This window comes from Protopterus annectens, chromosome 7.part1 (genome assembly GCF_019279795.1).
Source record: "Protopterus annectens isolate FY-2018-M chromosome 7.part1, PAN1.0, whole genome shotgun sequence".
Classification (NCBI taxonomy): domain Eukaryota; kingdom Metazoa; phylum Chordata; order Ceratodontiformes; family Protopteridae; genus Protopterus; species Protopterus annectens.
Window position 1 is genome coordinate 173,029,370 of NC_056740.1, and position 12,061 is coordinate 173,041,430.

Here is a 12,061-nt window from a genome sequence, read left to right on the forward strand (position 1 = left end):
GAAAATATGTTGTGTTAGCATAGGTTTTCTGAAGGATATGAAGTCTGAAACTCAAATGCCTGCCATTATTTAGTGATTTCAGTCCTCAATGATTTTCCAGAAAACCACACACTTTATAAGGAACAGACCAAAGAATCGAGGCAAAAATCTGGACATTCAATGAAATCTGGATAGTTGAAAGGTAAGAGCAAAATAAAGTAATGCTTGAATGTAAACATAGATCTTTCATGTAAGAATGACCTTTAAACATATCACAGAATCCATCAATGATCACACTGAAGCTCATTCACTAGTTGTTGGAACTGCTTTTAGGAATGGTGGAACTTTTTAGAGAAATTTAATTAAATATACTCCCCAGGATTCACGAAGCCTCCGTGTAAGAGTTATAACTCTTACACGGAGGCTGCAGTTAAACTGAGTGATGTCAGCATGCTCTGCATATTCATGAGAGCATGCTGAATCACACCCAAGTCGAACACGGCCGTGTAAGACAGTAGGGGGCGTGTCCGTAGGCTGAGCCCTGCAAGCGGACACGCCCCCAGAACTCTAAAAGTGTCCAAAGTACACACCCACAACAGAGTCCACGGAAATGTGAATAAACACAACACAACACATGCCCCTACAGACTATTAAACATAAAAGAAATATCAATGTACATTTAATATTTTTTTTAAATTGTAAAGATGTTTAACTGTGAGTGCGCTCGTGTGCGCGGGCGTGCCCGTAGCGCAGCTACAGTTAGCAGTCAGCGTGAAAGCAGATAAGAACTACATATGCAAAATAAGCCAGAAAGCAATAGCGAAGCGGTAGAGATGCCGGCTACAGAGCAGGCATCCATAGTTCGAGCCCCCACAACATAAATTTTTTTTTTCTCAAAATAAGCATGAAACAAGTCTCTGACACATATATGTACACATAAAACCAGAATATATGTAAAATGCAATGTAATAGCCTATTTATAGTGAATAAATGTGAGCCAAGAAATGAATATAAACTGCCTTATATGCCCATAGCTGAGCTACAGTTCAACAGAGTGAGATTATGTGCCCGTAGATAAGCATAGGTTTAACTGGTGCAAAATGAGTGCCTGTAGCCGAGCAGTGGTTTACCACGCTAAATAAATGTGCCCCTAATTGCGCTAAGCGGCATATGCGTGCCAATAGCCAAATCAGTGTTAAACTGGCGTACCCCGTTTGCGCGGAGCTGCGCACCGCGCAAACGAGCTAACCGATGGGCAACGGTGAGCAAGCCGTATCCAAAATGCCTTTACACAGACACACCCCTCAACATGTCTAGACAGTCATGAAAAATAAAAAGCAGTGGCCAGGTTCGAACCCAGGATACTATACACCATAGTCAAGGTACAGAACCACTAAGCCATGACAGCAGTTCATAGAAATGCAATATCAGCTCATATATAGGAATGAATACAAACCACAGCATGACAATGCAGGTTTACTGAAGTTGATACAATTCCAAACTGGCCAATCACAGATATGTGCGGAAAACGGACTATATAAGCCCCATAGGCGGAATACACAGCATAAACGATTGTAGAACAGACCTGCAGTTAGAATGTCAGGTGTAGGTGAGGGTAGTCCCGGCGCAGAGGTGGGGTGTTGAGGAGTCCAGGTACATGGCCTGGCTCCTAGTCCATAACCATGAGGCCCAACTCATGCAGGGCCAGGTCCTTTGGGGAGCGTGCAAGGCTGAGGCGTGGGACCAGTTGGCTCATGAACTCACCAGTGCCACAGGAATTCCTAGGACAGGTGAGCAGGTCCGTCACCACCATGCGGACCTGAAGAGACGTAAGCAGGACCAACTGAACCGTTGGATCCAGGAGGCCCGGCAATCACCCAACGCCCCACCACTGAGTAAGTATAAATTAATTATGTTTGTAGAAAGTTAAACTACCTGAAATCATGGAGATGTGTATTCCAATATTACTTCATTTATATTACAGCTGCAGGTGTCCGTTCTGCGAACTGCAGAGCCTATGCTGATAGGCTGGTGCGGTTGCGCCACCAGGCAGGTCAGTAATCCACTACTAGTAACTGTAAAGATGTATAAATGTATGACAGTTAGCATAAGAGTGCAGTGTAGCCAGGAAGGAATTAAATCTGCAACTCACAGAGTGTGAAAGTTTATTTAAGTATTGCCTGATTACAACAGTTCCCAGCCTGTAAGATGAAACTAATCATGAGACTGTCCAACACATATTTGTAAATAAAACTGCCCTGCCTGTAAGAAAATAGTACACAAACAGCAGCAGCAGGTAAAGTATAGCTGCAGAAGAGGATGAATCCACCTGTGTGAGATGTATACATGTGGAAATACTGAAACATGACAGAAGTGAGAGTGCTGGAAATAACTGCAATAATTTCTGTTAAAACATGTCAATAAAGCCTAGAAGTACCAGACTGAATAGTAACATGAAAGCAAGTGAGAGAGTGTGAGAAAGTGTCAGGAATACAGCACTACAGTAGTAATAACCCCTGAATAAAGTATACTGCAGTCAGGACATAATTAAATGCATGTGAGACCCAAAACCAAACAGAAACATCTGTTCAAAGTGTTGCTGCATGTGGAATTTGTACACCAAAATCTGGATATGCTGCTCCCAGTCTGAAATATGCAGATAGGATGACTGTCTGATATCCCAAACATCCACACCTGTCTACAGTTATAGACAGAACAGTTAACAGGAGATGTATCTGCACAAATTTCGATATGACTTGTGTATGAACAGCAATAAAATGTAGACTTATGTTGCAGTAACAGTCCCATCTGCAAGGTTAAGTAGCTAACATATAAGACACTGTAGTCAGAACAGTAGTGTGTATATAACTGTAGCTATTATAAATGTACAGCATATGTGGTTGTATTCGAAGGTGTTAATAATATGTCTGATTTACCCCACCCTCTAACCATCTATAACCCATTCCATGGGAAAATGGTATGTGCAATCACAATTACCACCCCTGGACATCTGTCCTGTTGGGTCATATATATTTGCATGTCTGTTGATGCATCCGCCCTGTTCATACATCCACACCTGATGGCCTGTTGCCATCAACCAACCCTGCATGTTGTTGGACTGTGTATTACTGTTGAAATTATGCATGTGCTATGCACGCTGTTCAATGGTGTGAATAACTGGGTGTGTGGTTAATGGGAATACTAATGCATGCTGTTAAAACTAAATGTGAATGGTATTTATATGTCACTAACCCAAACTGTTATGACATAATGCAAAACATAGAACGACAGGGAAGGCGGGTTCCGGCGGACCCACCTCTCCCACCTCAGCTGGCGAGTGCACCTGGCACTAGTGCCGAGTCCGGACCCTCCTCCGGTGGCCCTGTGCCACCTGTGGGTGGAAGCGCTGCAGGGGACGGGGCTCACCCCCCCCTCTGCAAGTGTGGCCGGAGGAGATCCACCACTCACCCTCCGTAGTGTCCGGACTGTGGTGCGTAGGGAGATTCGGGACTCTGTCCTCGAGCCCCTATGCCAGCTCGAGGCACGGGTGGCGCAACTAATGGGCTTGCCCGTTGCCCCGCCTACACAGCCCCCAGCACAGCCCCGTCCTGGGCAGTGAAGGAACAGTGGCAACTGCCTATGGGTGGGGATATCAGTTCCACTGTTGTCATCTGTGGGCTCATGGGCTCTGGACATCCCAACCTCCGTCCCCGTCATTTGTGTAACCCCCCCACACGTGTCATACACCGCCCCTGTATGCGTCTTGTTTGTCTTGTCTGTTAACCTACCCAACCTACCTCCCCAGCTGTACCGACTACCTTCACCTGACATACCACTCTCACCTGAAAAAAAAAAAAAAAAAGGGCACTCTGTACCCACAAAAAAATTACGCCCCATACATAGCTGCCCATTCCGCACACATGTCTACTGGACATGGAACCCATCAATTCCAATTGGCTGTACAACAGGTATTATTGTTGTCCTGACACCTCTCTCAGGGGTGGAAGGTTTCAAATGTCACACCAAATTACATACATATGCACAGCTGTGCTGAAGAAATGGGCAGCTATGGGCCTTACCTACATCCCTCCTGCACATCTCAAGCTTGTTTCCCTACTGTCTTACCCTCTTTGTGACCCCTTTTTCACCACTTTCCTGTCTCCTCGTTTTCTTTTCTTTCAAAGAAAATAGCGCGGGTGTGCGCAAGAGTAAGCACGTTTAAGTGGTTGTAAGCGGGTGTGCGCTTGTGTGCGCGGAGCTAACCACCAGTGCGCATGCGTGAGCTCCGCGCAAACCAGCGCTAACCCGGTTACAACTGCTTAAAAGTGCCTTAGTCACTTTGATTGACAGGTCCCGTACTCAGTTCAAAAGAAAAATAAAATCCCACTGTGAGTCCCAAACCCAGGACCTTGGCAACTATAGTCTGCATGTCTTACCACTAAGCCATGACTCTTACATAGAAACACTGTGCTAAAGTAAATATATCATTTAACAGTAGGAATGAATGTAAAGGGAATATAGATGTGTAGTACACAAAGCATGACATGTAGAATCACAAACAAAACTGGTGGATTTCCATAATAGTAGTGTGTGAACAGAAACAGCCATGCTAGTTGGAAGCTAGTAGGTAATAATGTCACCATAGCACCTTGCAAGACACACACATACTCACAGCAGGATAAGCACTGCCCATACCCCACAACCTCTTACAGGAACACATCCGGACCAAGTAATACAATATGTGGAGTAAAGGCCCAAAACCAGGGACACATTACAAATGAAGTTACAACAAATGCAGACAGTTCAGAAAGTAACAGGGTCTACACCTTGTGGGATGTTTGGAAGGGTATGTAGTCTGGAACTTGAATGTTTGTCACCATATTCTGACTTGAGCCCAGACTGACCTGCCAGATAAAGGTGTGCATGAGATAATGACCAAATTATGAGGCAGACATGTGGACAGCCTGCAAATATCTGTACACATGACGGGTTCAACACCACCATATTTGAATAGCAACAGTGAATGTCTTACAGGGATGCCCCACAGACCCCATGTGAAATGTACAAACAGTAGGCAGAAAGGTGTAACACATGCAATGGTAACTATGGGGTCCAGAAAGTATTCACCACTCGCATGGCAGAAAAAGTGTAGCAATACCTATGCTCATGCTAACCCACAGTCACAACTGCAGCATACCAGACATATTAATGGGTGCACCCCACTGATATGTACCATTCCATGAGGCACATAACTGGTGAACCTGAAAGCCTCTGGGGCCTGCTCAGCAGCATACCCACATATGCTAATAGATGTCAAGGCCCACACCATGGCCAGACCACACTGCATGCTGTAACACCCTAGCAGATATAGCAAGCATTCCAGGGTGTGAATGTACATGGGAAATAGGAAAGCTACAGCAGCACACAACAGTCAAGACATCTAGCAGGCACACCAGTACTGACAGTGAAGGGCAACTATTGAAGACGTAGCAACAGAGTGCAAGCAAAGGTGAAAGGAAAGCACACACACACACATGCACACATCAACAATAGTAGTAGTTGTTAGTGTACATACACAGTCAGTACAGGAAACTGGAGAAATGAATGGAGGAATGTTAACCCACAACCCACAGAGTAAAATTAGAGATACCAACCTTTACACTCACAGAATGTTGTCCACAGCATAACAGCATGGTCCCTGCCATTAACATCTGAAAGGGCTATGCCTATTTCACACACCCTTTTATAGCACAGTTCTGAAATCACAGTGAGAACTGCAATCAGTACACAACAGGCTGCATGCAATTAGCAAATGCTGGCTAACAATTGGTGCAGAGGCCATCACATGGGCATATGCAGATACCTACAAAAGTATGCTGTATTCCATGTCCACGCATGCAATAATTACATTGCACCTGGAGAGAGACAGAGAGACAGAGAGACAGAGAGACAGAGAGAGAGACAGAGAGACAGAACCACACCCAGAACTAGACTGCAACTAAGCAGACAGACAGCAATCCCCAGCAACAGCTACCTGGAAGCTGCAACTGTGAATCGGAGCAGCAGGACAGAGAGACAGACATTCGCAGACACAGCTGTGACAAACACAGGTACTGTAAAGTAATACTATCAAGGTGTACATACTGTGAACCCTCCATATGTGTTATTGGGCTGTATCCATATGTATATGAAGATGTGTAATGGGCAGGGGATATACAGCACCTATCAGTGAAGGCTGTACATACAGTTGTATGTGTGAGCATCTATGTGCACATATATATGTCGTTTGATTGTAGGTTGTACTGCCATGTACTAATTAGATTACACAGCTATGTATGTTTAGCAGTATGTTAGTGTGTGTATACAGTAAGGTAGACATATATGCTGACATACCTGTCCAACATATGGCTATGTAGTTATGTCAACATATGTATGTGTATATATCTTATATGTATATATATACATATGATATGCATATATGTATACATACATAGAGAGAGAGAGATGTAGGACTACATAGACAGATGCTGATAGAATATTGTAGCGACATATCTATGTAATGCACACATGCAGAGATAGATATATGTAGATACATATACATAGACAGACTGATCTGACCACCTACAGGTATGATTGTATATGCTGACCTGCAACACAGCCTGCCCCCTGTCGCCCACACCCCTCTGCGCCCCCACATCTACAGCAGAATATGTACATCAATATATATATATGTGCAAATGTATACACACATATGTACATGTATATAGAAATAGACATATAGACATATCTTAATACATAGATATATGTATAGAGAGAGAGTGAGAGAGATGTATACAGAGCTGGAGTGAGGCACATGTGTACAGATGTATTGCAACTGGTGCCTGGTGACAAAGGCACGGAGTGAACACCAGTGTCACATCCGGAGTATCATACCACAGTCCAGATCACCTACACAGGTAACCACCATATAAATGAGTGTCCGCCCACCACTGCATGTGTCAGGGGTGGTCAGGGTCAGACATGTGTACAATAGTGGCCCCAATGATAGTCACAGTGGCACACTATCCCTGGAACAGCTGCACATGGTATGTGTCCGCACATGGTCAGTCAGGCATGGACATGTAGGTCGGTGTACCCCCCACAGCATGTAATGTATGCCATGGTATGGACCTCACACGACAGCAACAGATATGTAGAAGGACACAGTGACATGTACAACACGGTGACAATGCACCCAAACACAGTACCATTGCACAGTGACTGTCAACACCACAGAGTACACATATGCCACCCACGTACAGGTTACCACCCCCAGATGCACATATGGAGGTCACACCCATGACAGATGTCCAACAGGCATTGTACCACCGCCCACCATCCACAACCTACCTGTCTGCTGTGTGTCGTCTGTGCCACTGCAATTTAGTGCACGTGTAGGTACGGGTTCAGACTCACAGACAGGACACACCCTGCAACAAACCACACAGTGTTACGATGCGAGACTCCCCATGTGTACATGTCACACATACCCCTGCTGCATGTCACTCAGATAGGTAATATGCCATATGTGTCACCCTGTGTAACTGTGTGACGGCAGCAGGTACCATCACACCACATGTGTCACAATTGTCAGGTTAGCAAAACAGTATGCTGCTGTAGACACGGGGGCATTAGCATATTGTATAGTATTGTATTACAATGTCATGTATTGTGTTGTATTGTATTGGTATGGTGAGGTGCCTCCTGCATGGAGTGGAACCACTGGTGCTGTGCGCCAGTGTACAGGTACATACCCTGTAGTCAAGGTAGTGTAACATAGCACCTCTATATGTGTGTTTAGCGCCTGTCAGAGGGTATGTAGCATGCAACTGGGGATACCAGCAGGTCCCGTCCATGTTGTGTATTCTGCTCACCTGTGGGTGTCTCTCACCTGGATAACTGTGATGACCTTGAGGTTAGGGTCAGCAGGGATAACCATGCCTTAATACAGGGGGAGGGCGGAGTCACACCTGCAGTGACCATCTCCGCCAGAATGTCGTCTAGCTGTGGTGTAGGTGAAATATGTGTAGTGTACTACCCATGGGCATAGAGGATGGTTCCTGACCAGGTCGCTAAATAGGTCAGGTAGGCCTCCTGGTCATCTGCAGTATCACGCTTGACGTCCCACTCAACATTGCCCATGTAGTCAGTGTGATGGGAAATAGATCCTTACCAGTGCTGCTCAGACATACCCTCCCTTCAGAGACTGATGCTCTGTCTCGTAGTAGCTTACATCAAGTGTAATACAATCAGTATATGGCTGGGGTTCGCGGACAGGATGCTGTCCCTTTGTGGACAGTGTCCTGGACATATATGGGAATGCATGAGCCATGCGGTCTTGGAGATGTCTGTAGAAAGCAATTGTGTAGGGGTCAGCATTGTGTGTTGTCTCTGACACTGGCCCAGTGGGCTGTAAGGATACCATATCAGTGTTACAAAGTGTAACGTCTGTATCTGTAATGTTGTGCACTGTAGCCATCTGTGCTGGTGGTGGAGGTGGGATATGTATATCCAGGGCAAGCAGGGTGTTGTCAGCCCACAGTAGTCGCCGATGTATGCCATACAGTACCTAGACACAAACACACAGAGTGAGGAGGTGCACCTCACCTGAATTGGTGTTCTGACTGCTGGTGTCCAGTAGTATGTCGCATCGTAGCCTGGCAGGTACTGTACAACAGTTGCTGGCCGAGCACTGATACCTGGCCATCTACATGTGTATCCACCAATAGACAGACAGCTGCCACATATGTGTGATATGTGGTATCATGACAGTCAAGTAGCATGTGTAGTATGTGTGCCAAGGTCTGCCAACATAGATTGCTGATACCATGTTATCTTTATTCCCAGGTACATAGCCCACCCAAGACATGCAACCTACTCCGTGGCTGAGGATGAGGAGATACACCAGAGCCTGGTGCGGGACTATGCAACACTCTTTTCCCGCACCAGCCAGAATCAGCAGGTGAGGGCTGCACTGTGGCAGGACCTTGTCCGTCGGGTAAATGATATAGGCATGCATAATAGGACATATGAGCAGGTACGACATCACTGCAGTGATTTGATTAGACATGTCCATCAGCGTGCGTCAGATATCCACAGGCAACAGGTCGCCACAGGTGGTGGGGTGGCTACACATTCCCCACTCACCAGACTGGAGGGACTGCTCCTGAGTGTAGTGGCTCCAGTCCACCTGCAACAACAACAGCAGCAGACATGCGTCATGATGGAGGCTGGAGCCGCACAGCAGCAGGAAACTGAACGTGCAGGTAATATGTCACATGTGTAGTTGACTGTTATGTACACTGGTAGTTAATGCATGTGTGTGGTGTGTCCTTTGTTTGTAGCTGCAACCATAGTATATAATGTGCAAGTGTGATATCCGCAATATTAGCTGCAGACCTTTGAAAGGCGACTGTGGTACTCCTGACCTGTATCATACTCAGTAATATTGGCACAGTTGTGCCCACTAACATTAGTTTCCTCCTGTCTGCAGGACCCTCCGGTATCACTGCATTGCAGCCTATCCATGCTGGTGAGTGTCTATTTACTTTACCTGTAAAGATGTTGGTAGTAATAGTACCTTTTGGCACACTTAGTGGTGCCCCTTGTATGCATGTAGGTGTGTCTGTGTCTGTGTGTCAATATCACGCATACTGAGTACTGTTCAATTGTGTGAAACTGTGTGCATGTGTGTGCAAGTGCATGTGTGCAAGTGTGCAAGTGTGCAAGTGTGCAAGTGTGCATGTGTGCATGTGTGCAAGTGTGCACCTGTGCATGTGTGCATGTGTGCATGTGTGCATGTGTGCATGTGTGCACCTGTGCATGTGTGCATGTGTGCATGTGTGCATGTGTGCATGTGTGCATGTGTGCATGTGTGCATGTGTGCACCTGTGCATGTGTGCATGTGTGCATGTGTGCATGTGTGCACCTGTGCATGTGTGCATGTGTGCACCTGTGCATGTGTGCATGTGTGCATGTGTGCATGTGTGCACCTGTGCACCTGTGCATGTGTGCATGTGTGCATGTGTGCACCTGTGCATGTGTGCACCTGTGCATGTGTGCATGTGTGCATGTGTGCACCTGTGCACCTGTGCATGTGTGCATGTGTGCATGTGTGCATGTGTGCACCTGTGCATGTGTGCATGTGTGCATGTGTGCATGTGTGCATGTGTGCATGTGTGCATGTGTGCACCTGTGCATGTGTGCATGTGTGCATGTGTGCATGTGTGCATGTGTGCATGTGTGCACCTGTGCATGTGTGCATGTGTGCATTTGTGCATGTGTGCATGTGTGCATGTGTGCACCTGTGCATGTGTGCATCGCTGGCAGTGTGAAGACATTGTAAACTGTGTTTCCTGTTTCCTTCCCACAGGTTCTGTTGCTGCTCTGGTGTTATCTAGCAGGGAACCTGAGTCAGGTGCCGTGGGTACTGCTACTGATGACATTGGTGTAGTGGCACAGGACGGTATGCCAGGGTCCGCCATTGGTCAGCCAATTGACAGTACACAGCTGTCGACACCATCCATGCACAGTTATCCTGCCAATACACCCCTTGTCACCACTGTCCCTAGGTGATGGACAGCATACAGTGGGCATTGACCAGGGTAATGTGGTATCTGCGGCACATACTTCCCCACACAGCAGCCATGAGCATGGCCCAGAGATGGTACCACACAGACAGATGTCCAGGGGTTCTCGTGGGAGCATCCATGGGCGTACTGCCCCTGTCAGACGTGCCCACAGAGGACTTACAACCTCAGCTATGTTTCGGACTGTCATGCAGGCACAGTCACGTATGGAACGGTACACCAGACAGGGTCTGAGGGAGCTGACAGCATGTCGCACAGCCATGACCGACGGTATGCGTGACATTGCGGCCGCCATCCATGATTTCACCGACGTCGTAGACAGACGTTGTGGGGACATATTACACCATCTCCACAACTACATGTCCATGAGCCAGGGTGATGGTGGGCGGTTGCGTCGTCGACGTGGCCATATGCCAGCAACAGCAGCAGCTGGCAGTCGGCGTGGACGACAACAGGGCCGCGGCTGCCCCCGTAGTGCCAGCAGCAGCCCCAGCAATGCTGGGTCTGTGCTGTCATCAGACCGCCCCAGGAGATCACGTGCACATGGCTCTGGCCAGGGCCAACAGGGCTCTGTGTCCAGTCAGCGAACACCTGCTTCTGATGACAGTACCCAGTCTGGGTTGGTACCGGATATGGTCCGTAGCACCCCTGCAAGGCATAGGTACCGTGTCCGTGGCCAGAGACACTGATCTGTATGACCTGGCAGGTGCAGTCTGTGGCTGTCCACAAACACCAGTATATGGCAGCCATGAGGTGGAACTGTGTGCATCCATACACACATGCAAAATAACAACACCTAGGGCTACCGCATACACGCACACACTGCATCAACACTGCCCCACCTTCTACTGCTGTCCCTCACCAACACACATACACATACATGTCAATTGGTGGTATGGGTGGCTGACCCAGGCATACCAAGTTCACACCCTGTGCATATGATGAAACTGTGCCACCTCCTGCAGTCTGTAACAACTGTGCAGGTACAGGTTAACATGTTACTGATGCACAGGGTGACCACATAGATGTGTAGTAATAGTATCATGTTTTGAACAGTACTGTGTGCTGATTTAATTGTGGGTATATCACAGCATGCCTGATGCAGTATTTGTGTGATTGTCATGTCCTGTTGTCTACACCCATGGTAAGTACCATAGTGTATCATCTGCACATGTTGGCATACTAGTGCTAATGATGTCAACAGCAGCCTACATACATAGGTAGCACAGGGGATGGGTAATGAATGTAGTAATACACAATGATGGACATGTAAATTGCAAGTGGCATGTTGGCCACACTAGACTCTGCAATGCAGATGTGTGAGGAAGTTGATATGTGTGCAGAACTACACAACTGGTACAGGACACACAGGTGCACACTAGCACTGCATGCACACACCTCATACCATGCTAGACAGCACCAACACACATAACGAACTGTCACGGGAGGGAGAG